Source organism: Pan troglodytes, chromosome 5 (genome assembly GCF_028858775.2).
Source record: "Pan troglodytes isolate AG18354 chromosome 5, NHGRI_mPanTro3-v2.0_pri, whole genome shotgun sequence".
In the NCBI taxonomy this organism is placed as follows: Eukaryota; Metazoa; Chordata; class Mammalia; order Primates; family Hominidae; genus Pan; species Pan troglodytes.
This window is the reverse complement of record NC_072403.2, coordinates 82,388,364-82,408,857: the sequence shown is the minus strand read 5'-3', so window position 1 is coordinate 82,408,857 and position 20,494 is coordinate 82,388,364. Positions and strand designations below refer to the sequence as shown.

General features: G+C 36.5%; 1 protein-coding gene across 35 annotated transcripts in view; it reads right to left on the bottom strand.

Annotated features, from left to right (window-relative positions):
- FAM135A (family with sequence similarity 135 member A) overlaps positions 1-20,494 on the bottom strand; it is a 147,553-nt gene that overhangs the window by 108,679 nt on the left and 18,380 nt on the right. The window lies entirely within an intron of this gene.

Sequence of the window (20,494 nt, the reverse complement as noted above, 5' to 3'; positions counted from 1 at the left end):
AAATAAACAAGGAAGTTATTTCAAAACATATTTAAAAATATGCAATGCCCCGACTTCCACATTTGTATCCATATTAAAATAATAAAGTTGGCCTAATTATATCAGTCTCCCATAACATTTACTATTGTTGGAAAAAAAAAAATCAGGCTTACATATCAAATATAAACATGGCATAAAACCAAAAGAGAAACCCAGTATATATAAAGATAAATGAAAGGAACAGATACAATACATATAATATTTCTTACTTTGTATGTGATAGCAACCTGTGGAAATAGAAAAGCATCTAAGAACTTCATTGTTTCATTTGGTTCATTTTTGCTTTTATAAAATAAAAAGATAATTACTTATAATGTAATTTTGAGAAAATATAAGATTATAAATAGTTTTTAAAAACTGGATTCTATAAATGACAAAATGAAGATATCAGTTGGTTTAAAGAATTGTTTTTTTTTTTCAAGGTCAGAGCTATTTGTTTATGTACTTTTACTTATTTATTCTAAAAGATTTTTGAAATAGCATACATATATTTAAAAATCCACCAAATATTAGTAATAACTTTAAGAAAAAGATGATTATGAGGTAAAAACTATAATATGACTGTCTTATAACATCATCACACTGCAAATTTGTGTATGTAATGGAGGATACATACACCTATACACACAATATTACCAAAAGTTCAATCAACATTATAAATTAGGGATAAGTTTAGATATATACTGAGGAGGTGAATATTTAATGTTTGTTTTTCTTCAATAATATCCTAGAGAGTGGTTTCAGATATTAAATTTGCAAATAAGGCAAAGATTAAAAATATAAATATATTAATTACTGTTACTCTAGGAAGGTGTCATCTTGGAAAGGATATATCATCAGATTGCAAAGAGTAAATGAAAGGTCAGTCAAATTTGGAACATTAAAAGTCACAATATGGCTTTCAAGGGGCATGAGAAAACTCCATAAAGTTAGATGACTTGTTAAGATTAAGATGAGGACTGCTTGAAAACATGAGAAAACTGTGAAAAAAGATCGAATTGGAATCAGTGGGAACCTTGAAACCAGGGGAAAGCAAAGTTTTCTAGGAACTCTTCAACTTCACATGTCGAGGGTTTTGACTAAAGATCAAGCAAACTACTGCTATTTTAAAATATACAGGTATACGATATAAAAGCAAATTAATACTAAACAGTGGTACATGCTTCAATTTAAACTTCCTCTGCATAGAGACCATGTCTTATTCATAGCGTACATTCACAATCCTTGGTTTACACACAGTTAAGTGTTCAATATGTGTTTGCCAAAATTTGGAGACATTTAAACAAAAGTCTGCATTTATCTGGCATCATTTTTCACAGAAATAGAAAATACAGTACTAAAATTTGTATGGGACCACAAAATACTCTGAATAGTCGAGGCAATCTTGAGCAAAAAGAAGAAAGTGGCCAGACATGGTGGCTCATGGCTGTAATTCTAACACTTTGGGAGGCCAAGGCAGGAGGATCACTTGAGGTCAGGAGTTCAAGACCTGCCTGGCCAACATGGTGAAACCCCATCTCTACTAAAAAGACAAAAAATTAGCCAGGCGTGGTGGCATGTGTCTGTGGTCCCAGCTACTAGGGAGGCTGAGGCATGAGAATTGCTTAAATCCAGGAGGCAGAGTTTGCAGTGAGCTGAGATCACACCACTGCACTAACAGCCTGAGAGACAGAGTGAGACTCTGACTCAAAAAAAAAAAAAAAAAAAACAAAAACAACTAAAAGGGTCACACTCCCTGAGTTCAAAATAATATATTTCCAAGCAATTGTAATCAAAACAGCATGGTACTGGCATAAAAACAAACACAGCAACCAATGCAACAGGACAGAATTCCAGAAATAAACCCACCCATTTATGGTCAGTTGGTTTTTGACAAAGGTGCCAAGAACACACAATGAAGAAAGGACAGTTTCTTCAATAAATGGTGGGGGGAAAACTGGATATCCTCAGGCAGAAGACTGAAATTAGATCCTTATCTCATACCACATACAAAATCAACTCAAATGGATTAAAGATTTATATATAAGACCTGAAACTGTAAAACTACTAGAAGAAAACACAAGAGGAAAGCTCCATCACATTGTTCTGAGCTATGATTTCTTGGATATAACCCCAAAAATATAGGCAACAAAAGCAAACATAGACAAATAAGATTATGCCAAATTAAAAAGCTTCTGAAGAGCAAAAGAAACAATTAACAGAGTGAAGAAACAACCCACAGATTGGGGGGAAAAAAGTTTAAATATTTGCAAACCATACATCTGATAAGGAACTAATATCCAAAATACACAAGGAATTCAAACAACTCAACTTCAAGAAAACAAATAACCAAATTTAAAAATGGGCAAAGTGCATGAATAAACATTTCTCAAAAGAAGACATACGAATGGCTAACAGATATGTAAAAAATGCTCAACATCTCCATTTATCAGGGAAATGCAAATCAATACCATAAGAATCACCCACATCCGTTAGAATGGCTATTATCAAAAAGAAAACAGAAAAGATAGTGTCGGTGAGGATGTGGAGAAAAAGGAACCACTGCACACTATTGGTGAGAATGTAAATTAGCACAGCCATTATGGAAAACATTATAGAGGTTCCTCAAAAAACTAAAAATAGAGTTACCATATGATCCAGCAATTCCACTACTGGGTATATATTTAAAGAACTGAAATCAGTATATTAGAAAGATATCTGCCCTCCCATGTTCACTGCAGCATTATTCACAATAGCTAAGATAACGGAAGCAACCTTAGTGTTTATCAATGGATGACTAGATAATGAATAGTAAATCTAGTATATATATATACAACAGAATACTACACATAGCCTTAAAAAATAAGAAAATTCTGTCATTTGCAACAACATGAATGAACCTAGAGGGCATTACGCGAAGTGAAATAAGCCAGGCACAGAAAGACAAATAATGTATAATGGCACTTACATGTAGAATCTAAAAATCTTGAACTCATAGAAGCAGAGAGTAGAATGGTGTTTACCAGAGGTTGGGAGTTGGGGATTGGGAAAAGAGGAGATGTTAGTCAAAGAGTACAAAGTTGCAGTTGGACAGGAGTAGTAAGTTTTAGTGATCTATTGCACTGCATGGCGACCACAGTTAATAATAATGTACTGCATATCTCAAAATTCCTAAAAGAATAGATTTAAAATGTTCTCACCACAAAATAAAAAGTAGGTGAGGTGATAAATACGTTAATTAGCTTGATTTAATACATACATCCAAACATTACATTGTACTCCATATATACAACTTTTAAATTGTCAAAAAAATTTTTAAAATATGAAAAGAAAGCCACCTCTCCGTTAGAATGTATCAGGGAAAGCCCATTCTATATTAACCATTTTGAGGGAAGAAACCTGTTGGGAACAGGCCTCCCAAAATCTGGCCATTAAACTGGCTCCAAAACTGGCCATTAACAAAATCTCTGCAGCAATGTGACATGTGATGGCCATAACACCCACGCTGGAAGGTTGTGGGTTTACCAGAATGAGGGCAAGAAACACCTGGCCCACCCAGGGCGGAAAACTGCTTAAAGGCGTTCTTAAACCACAAACAATAGCATGAGCAATCTGTGCCTTAAGGACATGCTCCTGCTGCAGATAACTAGCCCAACCCATCCCTTTATTTCGGCCCATCCCTTTGTTTCCCATAAGGGATACTTTTAGTTAATCTAATACCCATAGAAACAATGCTAATGACTGGCTTGCTGTTAATAAATACGCGGGTAAATCTTTGTTCGGGGCTCTCAGCTCTGAAGGCTGTGAGACCCCTGATTTCCCACTCCACACCTCTATATTTCTGTGTGTGTGCCTTTAATTCCTCTAGCACCACTGGGTTAGCACTGAGCTGGTCTTGGCAAGTGGCGTCCATCACGGGGGCTCGAATCCAGGTCGAAGGGTCACCGGAGCGACGGTTGGAGAACGTGGAACTAAGCTGGAGGACACTCAAGTAATCTTAAAGCCAACCCCGTGGTGAGTAAGAAGGGGAGCTCAGAAGCATCAGGGTAACAGTGGCACAAGTGTGGGCTCTGGTTCGTTCCACCTTGGAACATTTTCACACTAATGATGAGGAGGAAGGAGAGTACAACGAAGTAACAGAAGAGGTTACAGAGCAGGTTTGTTTGCCAGCTAAAGCGGCAAAGGAGGGAGAGGTTCATGTCTACCCTTCTGCATCCCCTCATTATTATGTTAAAGAAAAAGAGTGGCCTGACCCTCCAGATCTTTCCTTTCCAGAGGACACTGGGCGAAAAGTAGTTGCCTCAGTGACTGTTCGAGCAGCGCCTTGAATAACCGCTCTTAGTTTTATTCAGGCAGGAATTCAGCAAGCTAGATGAGAGGGTGATTTAGAGGCTTGGCAGTTCCCTGTTAGAATACACCCCGCAGATCAACAGGGAAATATTATAGCTACATTTGAGCCTTTTCCTTTTAAATTCGGGAAAGCACATTTAGTCGATTATATCAAGGCCTGTGATGGTATCGGAGGTAATCTGCATAAGGCTACTCTGCTAGCACAGGCAATAGCAGTACTGAGTGGATAAAGGAAATACTCCACTTCCTGGAGCTTGTTTTAACTGTGAGAAGCATGGGCATACTAAAAAAGAACGTAGAAAAAATCAGCGAGTCAGGCTGCCAGATAGGGGAAAAAAGAAAACTGCTGAGTCTGAAATATGTCCAAAATGTAAAAAAGGAAAACACTGGGCTAATCAGTGTCACGATGGGAACCCGATTTCGGGAAACGCCATGAGGGGCCCGTCCTGGGCCCCATTCCAAACCGGGGCATTTCCAGCTCAGACCATTCCCTCACCCCTGTACAATGTCTGTCCCCCGCCACAGCCGGTAGTGCCGCAGTAGATTTATGCTGCACAAAAGCTGTGAGCCTTCTGCCTGGGGAACCCCTGCAAAAGGTCCCAACAGGAGTCTGTGGACCCTTGCCAGCGGGGACGACAGGATTACTTCTAGGCAGGTCTTGTTTACATTTAAAAGGGGTACAAATACATACAGGAGTCATTGATTCAGATTACAATGGGGAAATTCAAATTGTTATATCTACTTCTGTTCCCTGGAAAACAGAGCCAGGAGAGCGAACAGCACAGCTCCTGATTGTGCCATATGTGGGAATGGTAAAAAGTGAAATTAAACAAACAGGAGGATTTGGAAGCACAAATAAACAAGGCAAAGCAGCTTACTGGGTAAATCAAATTACTGATAAACGTCATACCTGTGAAATAACTATTCAGGGAAAGAAATTTAAAGGTTTGGTAGACACAGAAGTAGACATTTCAATCGTTTCTCTACAGCACTGACTGTCCACGTGGCCAATTCAACCTGCTCAATTTAACATAGTTGGAGTTGGTAAAGCCCCTGAAGTATATCAAAGTGGTTATATTTTGCATTGTGAAGGGCCCGATGGACAACCTGGGACTATTCAACCAATTATAACTTCTGTACCTATAAATTTATGGAGGAGAGATTTATTACAACAATGCGGAGCACAAGTTCTAATTCCAGAACAATTATATAGCCCTCAAAGTCAACATATGATGCATGAAATGGGTATGTCACTGGTATGGGACTAGAAAAAAATTTGCAAGGTTTGAAAACCTGTCACAATGAGTAACTTAATGGTAGTTATGAGAGCGGTGATCACCACTGCCGTGAGTATTCCTTCAACAAGGGCTGACACAGAGAACAATTATCCTTATTGGGCATATTTATCAATCTTGGCCGGTAATAATGCCTCAATGTAATCACTCTATGATGCAGTTACACATGCTTTCTGATCTCAGTATTTACAATAAAAATGCTCCCATAATCAAGGCATTCCACCCTCAAAAATCTTTTTGTAAACAAAATTGAACCTGGCCAGAAAAAAATGAACTTACTTGTTTAGAAAGATTGCATTGCAGAACAGGCAGAGGTGCTGCACAATGATTCCTATGGAATCATTATTGATTGATCCCCTAAGGGGATGTTTAGCTTGAATTGCACCTCTCAGTCTGCGTGCCACGGTCACACTATGTTCAGATGGTCTGAACAAAACGGTCAGATGGTAGAAATGATAAGAAGTACAGCAAGAGTTCCTACTATCTGGAATCACGGTGGTATAGTGGCACCTCAACCTCAAATGATATGGCCTGTTGTAGAAGCTAAACATAAGGATTTGTGGAAACTATTAATGGCTCTTAATAAGATCAAAATTTGGGAAAGAATAAAAAAGCATCTAGAAGGACACTCCACAAACTTGTCTTTGGATATTGCAAAATTAAAAGAACAAATATTTAAAGCATCCCAGGTACACCTGACCTTAATGCCAGGAACTGGAGTGCTTGAAGGAGCTGCAGACAGATTAGCAGCTAGTAACCCATTAAAATGGATAAAAACAGTTGGAAGCTCTGTAATTTCAATGATGATTGTGCTTTTAATCTGTGTTCTTTGTCTTTGTATAGTCTGCAGATGCAGATCCTGACTCCTGCAAGAAGTAGCTCACCATGACAAAACTGCCTTTGCTTTTATTGCTTTGCAAATCAAATAAGGGGGATATGTTGGGAACAGCCCCCCCCCCCCAAATCTGGCCATTAAACTGGCCCCAAAACTGGCCATAAACAAAATCTCTGCAGCACTGTGACATGTTCATGATGGCTGTTACGTCCATGCTGGAAGGTTGTGGGTTTACCGGAATGAGGGCAAGGAACACCTGGCCCACCCAGGGTGGAAAACCGCTTAAAAGCGTTCTTAAACCACAAAAAATAGCATGAACAATCTGTGCCTTAAGGACATGCTCCTGCTGCAGATAACTAGCCAAACCCATTCCTTTGTTTTGGCCCATCCCTTTGTTTCCCATAAGGGATACTTTTAGTTAATCTAGTATCTACAGAAACAATGCTAATGACTGGCTTGCTGTTAATAAATAGGTGGGTAAATCTTTGTTCAGGGCTCTCAGCTCTGAAGGCTGTGAGATCCCTGATTTCCCACTCCGCACCTCTACATTTTTGTGTGTGTGTCTTTAATTCCTCTAGCACCACTGGGTTAGGGTTTCCCTGACCGAGCTGGTCTCGGCAGAAACCATATCTAAATATTCCATACGAACGGTCAACAGCTTTCTTAAAGGGCTTGACAGTAAATACATTTTTACTCTGCGGGCCATAGTCTCTGTTGTGACTACTCATTCCTGCTGCTGAGCAAAAGTAGCCATAAACAAAGTAAGTAAATGGGCGTGGCTGGGTTTGGCCCAGCAACAAGCCAGATTTGGTCCAAAGGCTGTAGTTTTACCACCCCTGTTTATGTATTCCCACCCTTGTTTATGTATTCCCACAATTAGCACCATGATAGTATCTCACCTAACATTAGATGAAGCAATATGTCTTTAGTTAAAGAATATGCACACTATGAATCATTAGATTTGCTTCCTAATTAGATTTTCTGGTAATAATTACGATTTTAAAATAGAAATCAATGGAAGGATAAAAAACAGAAAAAGTAAAATACTTTTAAAACAGCCTATCATAAAATGTGTGATCACTGATTCTGTAGAATAAGATGCTATGTCAATAAACTGTTAAAAAAATTTTTAATCTCCACATTTAATGTATACTACTAGAATGTCATATAGTAATTTATATTCCCTGAATACCATTTGTTCATCACTTATTGAAGATCTATGTGATAGGTGTTAGAAATACAGCGAAAAAACACTAAAAGCAAATATACACATTATTTTAAATAAAGTTCATCTGATATTTATGAAAGCAGTCTACCACTGTAAATACATTTTTAATTAAAATTATTGCTACTTTAAATAAAGATATAAAATTTTTTAGATAAATAAATTTTTTTCTTTTATTCTTTTTCTTATTGAGACAGGTCTCATTCTGTCACCCAGGCTGAAGTACAGTGGTGCAACCATGGCTCATTGCAGCCTTGACTTCCTGGGCTTAAGCAATCCTCCCATCTCAGCCTCCCGAGTAGCTGGAACCCACAGGCATGCCTAGTTATTTTTTTTTTTTTTTTTTTTTGAGACACAGACTTACTCTGTCACCCAGGCTGGAGTGTAGTGGCATGATCTCTGCTCAATGCAACCTGTACCACCCAGGTTCAAGCAATTCTCATGCCTCAGTCCCTGGAGTAGCTGGGATTACAGGCGTGTGCCAGCAAGCCCAGCTAATTTTTGTATTTTTAGCAGAGACAGAGTTTCACCATATTGGCCAGGCTAGTCTCAAACTCCTGATCTGAAGTGATCTGCCTGCCTCCCTCCCAAAGCACTGGGATTACAGGCGTGAGCCACCGCACCCAGCCCAAAAATTTAAAATGTGGATAAGTTACCTATTTTTAAAAACAAAATATGAAGTAAGCGATAAAAAAATTCAAAAATCAAAGAAAACAGTTCCATTTTAAGAGCTGTGGTGGGCTAGGTTATTCAGAACAATCTCTTGCTAAAAGACAATGTCAGATAAAGTATAAAAAGTATATCTGTAAAATTACTGAAGAGCTGACAAGATAGTATGGAATTACCAAGGAAAATTTAAAGGAAGGCAAAATCATAGTGAATTAGGCAAAGCAATTAAGCTGCTTTTGTTCTGAGGCCATCTGTTGATATATTCCAGCAAACCTTAATTGAGAAGAAAATTGAGATGAAAAAGACCAATCAACCAATAGAAAGATGAAAAAAAAGGTATGATTAAACAGTTTACAGAAAAAGAAATGCAAATGACTCTAAATATGCAAAAAGAGTTCAATTTCACTTATAATTTTAAAAACTATAAATTTTCACTACAAAAATATATCCATTCTCAACTATCAGACTGACAGAAATCCAACAATCTAACAAAATATAGTCACTCTTCATTCAACAACAGGAATACATTCTGAGAAAGGCATCCTTAGATTGATTTCGCCACTGTGCGAACAATGTAGTGTACTCACACAAACCTGCTGGTTATACTACACACGTAGACTATACCACATAGCTCATTGCTGCTAAGTTACAGATCTGCACCATATTGTACTGTACTGCATACTGCAGGCAATTATAACACAATAATAGGTATCTGTGTATCTAAACATAGAAAAAGTAATGTATTGCACTAGGAGGTTACCAAAGCTACTACCATCACGAGGTGATGGGAATTTTCCAGCTCCATTATAATCTTATTGGACTACTGTCATATTTGCGGTCTGTCACTGACCAAAATGTAGTTAAATGGCACATGGGTGTAATATGATGGCAAGCATGTGGGCAAACAGGAATTCTACCACAGCACTAGTGAGATCAAAAAATGGCACAACCCCATATGGAATGTAATTTGGCAAAAAAAGAGCAAAAACAAGTGTCATTTACCCTTTGCCTTAACATCCCACTTTTCAGAAGATATCCCAAAGATAATCTGGCAAAAATATTAGATGATATATGCAGATTGTAGTATTAATTGCAATAGCAACTGCAATATTGTAGTATTAACCGCAATGGGAAAATATAAGATAAAAACAAAATGTCCAATAGGGGCTGGTTGAATAAACTATGGTACAACTATACAATGGTGTAAAATGCAGTTGTAACAGGGAATGTGAAATATCTCTTAGATTTTTGTAAATTTAAATTTGGTGGTTTAATCTAAAGGTTTGATTATGTACTTCCTATAGCATTGTATCAAAGGACATATAATGTCTGGCTCTTTTTTTGTGTGATATGATGGATTCAGGTGTTACCACCCGAATGTTAATCACTCGCACTTAGAGGAGTTACCTCTAAGATATACTTTTAAACAACAAAAGTAGGGTACAGAGTGTATGTATCCTATGCTACCTTTGTGTAAGATGGAAGGGTATGACTATATATTTATTTGCCTCTATTTTCAAAAGAAAAAAAAGGATATACCAAAAACTAATAAAAATAAAATGGTTACCTATGGGATGAGGAGAGAGAAGGGACAGGGATCAAAACAAGATCTATCTCAATATAGTGGACTTTACAGAGTTTTGGTTTTGGACCCATGTAAATTTTTTATATAATTACAAAACAAAGAAAATGTCAATCCCTAAACAACCCTAAAACAAATAAATTTAATGTATATCTACTTGATTGCAATTCCACAGAGAAATACTTCAAGTGATCTTTAAAACACAGTATTTTGACTGCCTATTCCTCATGGGATATATCTCGGCAAAAAAAAAAAAAAAAAACCATGAAGAAATTTTAAATATTTATGGTCTTGGTGGTAATGTTGTTAGTATTATTTTGAAACTATTCTATATAGAAATGTCCACACACATACATAAAGTAAGTAATGATCTACATTACTAGGAACCAAGATTTTCGCTATAAGTAAAAAGAGACACAAACATAAAATTAAAAAAGTAAAATCCTTGTAAACTTAAACTGGAATTGAAAATATCAGTATACATTAATGATGCATTTTTCTTATAAAAATGAATTTGTGGTGGAGCATGGTGACTCATGCCTGTAATCCCAGCACTTTGGGAGGCCAAGGCAGGTGGATCACGAGGTCAGGAGTACGAGACCAGCCTGGCCAACATGGTGACACCCCATCTCTACTAAAAATACAAAAATTAGCCAGGCGTGGTTGTGGGCGCCTGTAATCCCAGCTACTTGGGAGGCTGAGGCAGGAGAATCGCTTGAACCCAGGAGGCAGAGGTTGCAGTGAGCTGAGACAGCGCTAGTGCACTCTGGCCTGGGCGACAGAGTGAGACTCCATCTCAAAAAAAAAAAAAAAAATTTGCTAATGCTGTTAACTGAAAGGACTTAGAAGAAATGACCCCAAAATGTGTACCTTTAGTATATACATTATGATTTCTAAGTACTATTTCCTAATAAAAGGAACCAGGGCTCCTTGGCTGACTCCAGGTCTGGATCAAAGAATGTACAAGAGTCTGCAACACCTAATCATAATAGAAAACAAGAAAACTATCAAACACTGCTTAGACTGTCCTGTGGGAAATTCACAGAAACCAACCTGAAGGGCTCCCTCTAAGCATCAGAAAGGATAGTGACACAATGTTTTTTTTTCTTTTTTGAGACAGGGTTTCACTCTGTTGCCCAGACTGCAGTGCAGTGGCGCAATCTCAGCTTACAGCAACCTCCACCTCTGAGTCTCAAGCGATTCTTCCATCTCAGCCTCCTGAGTAGCTGGGATTATAGGTGCGTGCCACTGGCTAATTTTTGTATTTTTAGTAGAGACGGGTTTTCACAATGTTGGCCAGGCTGGTCTCAAACTCCTGACCTCAGGTGATCCACCTGCCTTGACCTCCCAAAGTGCTGGGATAACAGACGTGAGCCACAGCACCCAGCTGATAGTGACACAATATTATCAGCAAATATGTTGAAAATCCATGAGTTCATATTGGCACAAAATAAAAAGTGATCATATGTGTAACATGCTACGGCAACAACAAAATATTCTGAATACAAGTAACTAAGGAGAAATAATAAAACATTTATTATGTCTTTTCTGTGTAAACTATATGTCAGAATAACCAAATAGTTAATGAGGCAAAATTCTTCACAGAATTCCAGCTAATAAATGCACAAGGAATAACAGAATTTGGATATCTCCATTTTTTTTTGAGACAGCTTTCCTGCAAACTTCTGAAAATGTTGTTTCATTATTTCAGGATCTTAAGTAATACTAAGAAAAAGTTTGAGACCAGACTCTCATTTCTTTGTAGGTAAAATCTTTTCAAACTGAATACTTACAGAATTATTTAATTTTTTATATGTACAAAAAAGCTCTTATTGCCCAGGCTGCAGTGCAATGGTGCAATCTCAGCTCACTGCAACCTCTGCCTCCCAGGTTCAAGCAATTCTCCTGCTTCAGACTCCTGAGTAGCTGGGATTACAGGTGCTCACCACCATGCCCAGCTAATTTTTTGTATTTTTAGTAGAGATGGGGTTTCACCATGTTGGCCAGGCTGGTCTTGAACTCCTGACCTCAGGTGATCTTCCCGCTTCAGCCTCTCAAAGTGCTGGGATTACAAGTGTGAGCCACCGTGCCCAGCCCTGGATATCTCCATTTTATAACCTCTAGTGAAATAATGACTCTGGGTAAAGATCATCAATGGGTACCATCAATTAAGTGATAGGGAACTGTTTAATGGGTCCATTAGGTTGATATAACACCTGAATCAATCATATCACAAAAAAGAGAAAACCAGAAATTACCTGTCCTCTGATGCAATGCAATAGGAAGAACATAGCATCACTTGAGGATTCGTCTCAAAAACAACTGGAATTTAATCAATCCTTTAGATTAAACCATCAATTTTAAATTTTGGAAAATGTAAGAGACATATTAACCAAATGCAAGCTATGAATTTTGGGGTGAATATTGATTCAAACAAATAATTAAGAACACACTTATGAGATGACTGAGGGACTGTGTACACTAACTGGATTATTTGATATCAAGGAATTATTTTAAACATTTATTTAAGTACAATAATGATTTTACAAATATGTTAAAAACAGAAGTCCTTATCTGTTGGAGATACATACTGAAAAAACAGCTGGGGGGAACAACAGGTGAAATAGGAAGAAAAAACTTTGATAACCGAGGCTAGGTGATAGGTGTGTGCTTACTATACTTTTATGTTTGAAACTTTCCATTAAAGAAACAAAAGTTAGTCCTAGATTGGTAATGCCCTAAGAGCCTGGCAAAAGTGAATGTCCTCTTGAAGAATAAACCTGAAACACTGGTAGAGATCAGAACATGAAACAAAAGAGTATAGGAGAGCAAATGAAGAGCGGACATAGAAAATACAAAATATGAAATTATGAACATAATCACAAATAAATCGGCCATTACATTAAATATAAATGGATTAAATGTTCCACTTAAACACAAAAAGTGCCCTAGAAAATGAAAAAGATAAATCCCATTATATGTTGTTTGCAATTAATATAGAATACAAGGAAAGAGAAAGGTTGAAAGTGAAATAATTGAAAAAGGTATTTCTTGTAAATATTAACTAGAAGAAAGCTGATGTTATAATATTAATATTAGACAAAATAGTTCAAAGCAAAAAGCTACTAGGATATAAACAGGGTCTTTTCATAATGATAAAAGGTTCAATTCACTAAATACAATAGTCTCCCCTTACACTCAGGTGATAAACTCCAAGACCACCAGTGGAAGACCGAAACCTCAGATAGTACTGAACCTGACTGCCATCAATCAGAACACGTTTCTGGGTTCATGTCTCCCACCTACAAACTTAATAGCTTTTCCATCAATTTTTTTTTAGATCTTGCTCAGTCATCCAGGCTAGGCTGGTGCAATCACAGCTCATCGCAGCCTTCAACTCCTGGACTCAAGCGACTCTCCCACCTCTCAGCCTCCTGAGTAACTGGGACTACAGGCAAGCACCACCATGTCCAGCTAGCTGTTTGTTTGTTTTTGTAATTTTTTTGGTAGATAGGGCCTCACTATATTGTTGCCCAGGCTGGTCTCAAGCTCCTGGGTTCAAGAGATCCTCCCACCTCAGCTTCCCAAAGTACTGGGATTATAGGCATAAGCCCACTGTGCCCTGCTGTCTTTTCCATCTTAAGCACTTATCATGCACTGTGGCTATAACTTGCAGTTTGAGGTGCAGCAGCAAAACTAGCATGAATTTTTTTTCCTTCTTCACAACGTCACAGATAATTCATTCTTACCACAGATTTTAGCAACCTCTGCATAAGAGATTTTTTCTTTCCTAAAGTCGAGAACTTTCGTCTTTTCCCTTAAGGGAAGCACTTTACAGCTTCTCTCTGGTGAATCCAAATTGTCAGCAACAGTACTCTTGCACTCTTGGGCCACTATTAAATAACATAAGGGTTACCTGAAACAAGCACTGTGATACTATGACAGTTGATCACATAACCAACACCAGCTACTAAGTGACTAATTGGCTGGTGGTATATGCAACATAGATATGCTGGACAAAAGAATTTTTGTCCTGAGAGGGACGAAGAGGGACGTGCATGATTTCATCCTGCTATTCAGAATGGTGTGCAATTTAAAAACTATGAATTGTTTATTTCTAGAATTTTCCATTTAATGTTTTCAGACTGAGGTGGATTGCAGGTAACTGAAACCACAGAAAGTAAAACTACTTAAGGGAGGATTACTGTAAGTATTTTAAATTTGTAGGCATTTATTTTCAAAATATGAGATGTCTTTTATGAACAGAAAATTATTGGACTTAAATCCTGCAAATCTGCCTTTGAACAAGACAACTTAAATTTATGAGTTTTATAGTCAGAATGGTTTTGAATGTTTCTACTTGTCATTGTATTCTGTATTTTCTGTTTTTGCTACTGCTTCCTTTATCCATTCTTCCTTTTGCTATGTTGACTCTGGCTGGTTTGTTTCTTTTTTTCCAATAACCACATATAATCTCTCATTTTATCAGACAGTAAAAAAAAGTTTCTCGAAAAAATGAATATATGGTATAAGTATCTATAGAAAGAATGATTAAAAATTTTTTCTTGCTTTTTATGAAAGAAATTTCACAATTCCTCCGCCATCATTCTCCCGTTCCATGTTTTATTAATAAATATAGAGAAATAAAGCAAATCACTAATCTCTTCAAAATGGAAATTGTTTTTCAAAGAGCCTAACATTTACTTTTGTAAAATTTAGTTTTTTGACTTATTTCAATAACTTTAACAAGTTTCAAAGCCTATTTTCTACAACTTCCCTAATTCCGAGTTCTAAATTTTTACTCTCTCCCATCGTGCTCTGGAACATATCACAAGTAATCTATTCAGAATAAGTAAATGGAAAGTACCTTTTCTGAGACTGTATTTTCTCATAGTATCTCCCTATTGTTACAAAAAGATAAAATACTTGGGTCACTACAACTTTCCTGCAAACTTCTGAAGATGTTGTTTCATTATTTCAGGATCTTAAGTAATACTAAGAAAAAGTTTGAGACCAGACTCTTATTTCTTTGTAGGTAAAATCTTTTAAAACTGAACACTTACAGAATTATTTAATTTTTTATATGTAAACTTTTATCCCAATATATTCTTTTAAAATCCATTCTTTAATTTTGCCAAGAAAACAACAAGCCCACTTGTTGTTTCCCCAAAAAAGGTCTTTATTAATATGAAGAAAGGTCTATACTTACTGTCTGATTATCTAGCCAATTTATTGGTTACCTCTTTGAGTATACATATTGTTATTTACAGGTGGAACTCTAAGATCCATATGGGTAGCCCCTGGGTTAAGTACTACTCAACCATAAGTTAAGTTTATCCTTATGCAAATTGTTTCATAAGTTACATATTGAAGTTGCAGAGATGCAGAAAACTTTTCATTAATGTAGAAACACAGTATTATATATATACATATAGTTAATAAATACACAAATTTGTTTCATGTTTCCTTCCCCATTGAGGTTTGCCCTACATTTAAGTCATGTCATTTATGTTTTGATTTTCATATAGACATTTCTCATATTAACACTTAGTCCTTTAAAGCTAGTTAATTGACAGCATTAAGTAAATACTAAATCTTTTTTGGTTTTCGGTAGTAGTTTTTTTTTTCCCACAGTTAATTTGACCTCCTCTATTTACTTATACTTTAAAAACATATGTGTTCAAAGCCAGTAATGGCAGATTGTTGGGATATTCAATTACTATTGGCCCCATCATTCACTGTTATGATCCATTATAATGATCCTTCAAAGACTGCAGACATCCTTTCTCACCTAAAGAATGGTGAAACTAAAAACAAAATGAGTTTCCAGTTTTAAAAACAAAAAGAAGAATACACATTGGCAATTATGATTTTCACAACTGTTTTTTTTCATATCTCCAACATCAAATTATAAAAGCTTCCAGAAAAGCAGAACTTACTAGCCCCTTAAATCCAATACCCTTGTACTCCATCTGTAAACTGCTGATTCAGACTAAATGTACCCCTATACCATAGCACAGATTAAAAAATGAGTAAAGGTCACAGCTAACATTAACAATGAAAGAAATATTTATATTCCGATAGCTGACGTAAACTGTTCAAAGAAAACAAATTGCAGAGTACAGAGAAGGGCTGATTCTTAAAACTGAGAAACCAATTAACTTCTTATCCAGTATTCTCAGTCCTTATATCTTACTGAAGACAGACAATTTCAGACAGTTTTGAAGGCCTTATGAAAAATTTGAGGTAGTTTCTTGTGAGCTCCAATCACCAATGCTTAATCAGAAGTCCTCAATTCCTGAACTTTTTTTTTTTTTTTTTGAGACAGAATCTTGTTCTTGTCACCCAGGCTGGAGTGCAGTGGCACGATCTCAGCTCACTGCAATCTCCGCCTCTGGGGTTCAAGTGATTCTCCTGCCTCAGCCTCCCAAGTAGTTGGGACGGCAGGCACCCACCACCATGCCTGGCTACTTTTTGTACTTTTAGTAGAGACGGGGTTTCACCATGTTGGCCAGGTTGGTCTCGAACTCCTGACCTCAGGTGATCAGCCTGCTTCGGCCTCCCAAAGTGCTGGGATCACAGGCGTGAGCCACCACACCCGGCCAGTTCATGAACTTTAAGAATACAACACATACATGACATTATAGACAAGGAATCACTTTTTTCAAAAGTTGTAATCAATGTCAATAAAACAAAATTCAGCTGAATTTCTGACTCTTAGCTGATAGTCCTTTTAAATCAAACTACAAATCTTCCATAAGTTTAACAACCTCAGAATCATAAACAAAAGGGATTTAAGATAATTTTGTTAAAAACTGTGTTACAGGGCATGGTGACGCATGCCTGTAATCCTAGCTACTCAGGAGGCTGAGGCAGGAGAATTGCTTGATCCGGGGAGGTGGAGGTTGCAATGAGCCGACATTGCATCACTACACTCCAGCCTGGGCAACAAGAGCGAAACTCCATCTCAAAAAAAACAAAAAACAAACAAAAAAACTGTGTTGTATCAAACCTGGTTTACAGGGTTCTACAGAGGTTTTCCAAAAGGATTTAAGTTCCATGGTTTTGTAATGTTACTAAAATTTAAGAATGTAATTTCTAGGCCGGGTGCGGTCACTCACGCCTGTAATCCCAGCACTTTGGGAGGCCGAGGAGGGCAGATCACCTAAGGTCAGGAGTTTGAGACCAGCCTGGCCAACAGGGCAAAACGCCACCTCTACTAAAAACATAACAATTAGCTGGGCGTGGTGGCAGACACCTGTAATCACAGCTATTCAGGAGGCTGAGACAGGGAGAACTGCTTGAACCCAGAAGGCAGAGGTTGCAGTGAGCCAAGATCACGCCACTGCCCTCCAGCCTGGGCAAGAGTGAGACTCTATCTAAAAAAAAAAAAAAAAAAAAAAATATATATATATATATATATATATATATATACACACACACACACACACACACACACACACGTATATATATAATTTCTAAATCTATATCCTTACTTTCCTCCATTTCCAAATCATAATATGTCCTTTGTAGTAGTTTATCTTATGACAAGGAAATGGTGGCAGTATATGATTAAGAAAAGTAATAGTAGCTACAGGTATTCAATTAACTGTTCTACAGTAATCCAGATAAATAAAGAACAAAGTACTACTTTCAACTTCTGACTCCAACAATATTTTCCTCACTACTTAATTTATTAGTAGTAGCATGCTGGATTATTGACTGTTCCAACGATATGTGGAAACAAATCAAACTGATAACATTTCACTTGCAAAGTCTGATAAAAGATTAAAGCATAGCACTTTGTCAAAGTTCTTCTAAATATCTTCTAAATATTTGCCGCTTTTCAAAATGAATGAAACCCAACTCCATTCAAGATGCCATTGCTAATATTCTAAAGCTGTACTACTTCAAATATGGTACACAGACTGGTGCATTTTTGTGAAATGGTTGTTGCCAATCTGCGGTAAAATAAAGTAAATCAACTATATTGCAAAGCACACTATTTTAACTAACTTTTTTTTGGTAGCAAAATTTAATGAAGAAAGCAGCATTCATTTCCATTCTGGCAACAGTGCTTCATCCTGAACCAGTCACAAACCATCTGCAGACAAGCTACTGAGAATAGCACTGACCTAAAGCATTCTAGAAAAAGATACTTCAACAATTTTGCAATCATCTCCAAACAAAGAAAAATTTCCCCCACTTTAAAACCTAACTGAAATTTACTACAACCATAATTTAATTCCATCCTCTTATCCTTTATGCCAATGAGAAGAGGTGTTCAAACAGCAATGTTTCTGTATCTATTTAAAGGGCAATATTTCCTTCTCCTTTGGAGTCCTCTTGACAAATGTATTTTGAATGAAGTAACTGGGAAGTCTATTATCTTGTAATTAGATACTCCTAATATAATACAAATCTTAAGATAATTTATATTACTCATTTATAAGACATACATCCACATTCCATTTAATAGCACCATATTTATGATCAGTGCTTTACAATTTTGACTTCGTTTTCAGAGTTTAAAAATCCACTCTATTAAACAAAATGATAGAATAGAGTAAAATTAAAATAAAACTAGTTTTTCTTTAGATTGTTAGTATCTGAGCTTTCTGTTTACCATTAAGGCAAAACAATGTAATTATAGTAAAAATTAATTATCATGTAAATACATTAGTAATCTGTTTATTCCTTTCTGAAGGCAAGCACAGATTTTTTTAAATAACTTTTTTTAACATTGACTAATCTATTACACCCAATAAGTCTAAGCAAAAATACATTTTCTAATTCAATTAAAGCTAAGAGTTGTTTAAGCCCAGCCTAGCCTGTTAGAGGATAAGAGATTATGTGGAGGAGAGCTGAGAAGTCCCAACCAAGGCCATCTTAGACCAATCAGTCCACAGCTGACCACAAACGCATGGACAAGCTTCGATGACATCAGCCAAGCTCCAACCTAAAGACTCATTAGAAACAACAAATGTTTGCTGCTTTAAGTTACTTTAAAAAAAAAAAAAGTTAAGATTTAAGGAATATTTGATTATTACAAGGATGGCCATATGTCCTGGTTTGCCTGAAGCCATCCTGGTTTTCATTTGTCTGGGCCTATTATTAACAGTGCCTCCTTTCATGTTAAAAAGTATCTCGAAGGCCGGGCGCGGTGGCTCATGCCTGTAATCCCAGCACTTTGGGAGGCCGAGGCGGGCGGATCATGAGGTCAGGAGATCAAGACCATACTGGCTAACATGGTGAAACCTCGTCTTTAATAAAAATACAAAAAATTAGCTGGGCGTGGTAGCGGGCGCCTGTAGTCCCAGCTACTCGGAAGGCTGAGGCAGGAGAATGGCATGAACCCAGGAGGCGGAGCTTGCAGTGAGCCGAGATCAAGCCACCGCACTCCAGCCTGGGCGACAGAGCAAAGACTCTGTCTTAAAAAAAAAAAAAAAGTATCTTGATTTGGTCAATAAATTATACGGACATCCTAGCATAACAGGGTGTTTAAAAACTTATTTTTGTAACTTAAATTACTTATACCATTTATAAACTGTATACGTTTTTAAACTAGATGCTTTATATTGTCCTTTTAACTCTAAAAACAGTCCCTACAATTCAGACAAATTAAAAAGAAAAATTATTTTTCTAATTAAGTTATCATCTTAAATATGGCAGTATAAGTACTTCTGAATTGTAGGTGTATTTTAGGATCCTAAAGAGAATTATAAGGAAAAAAAAGTCGACGTCTTCCTTTATATTAAAAAAAAAAGTTAGAAAATATAAGGGAAGAAAATATTTTAATCAGAAAAAAGAGATATAATCAATTTATCTATAAATAATCCAATGCAATGAGATAAGCACTAAAGCAAAGCAATCTATTCTTCTGTTCTTATTTCATACCTTATTTATTTCCCATACTCTGTTAAGTAAAACACAATTTAAAGGATCACCTTAGGTAGGGGGCTATAAAGAAGTAAGGATGTCTATTTATTAACAATGTTTTGTTAAGTTCATTATAAAGAATGGTCTTCAAGAAAGACAGAAAGTTGCAAAGGGCCACAAAAACATATTCTCACAGATGAACAGGAAAAGCGCTTTACTTAACAAATTTAATTTTGCTCTTCTATAAGTTATTTTTCAAGTGTAATAATAATGTAGATCCTTTTCCTGCTTAGATCTAGCATAAAAATGAACTATAATAGTAATAAATCTTTTATAAGTAGTCATAAGAGAAAGAGATGCTCTTTAGTATCTTTACAGAAGTGCAGCAGGTAGAGATTAAGTATACATCTATTTTTTCCATTGTCAGAAAACTTTATTTTTCTAGAGGAAGAATAAAAAACTGAGGTTAGTGGCTAAAAGAATGTGTTTGTGAATATTAAGTTATTACATTTCTATCCTCTATTCTTTAGAACACATTTATAGCATTGATTGTTAATACACAACACTGTGTTAAAATTGTATGAGGTAAAACTTAACATGATTTTATTAAGCAAGGTGATTTCACATCATGACTTTTTTGT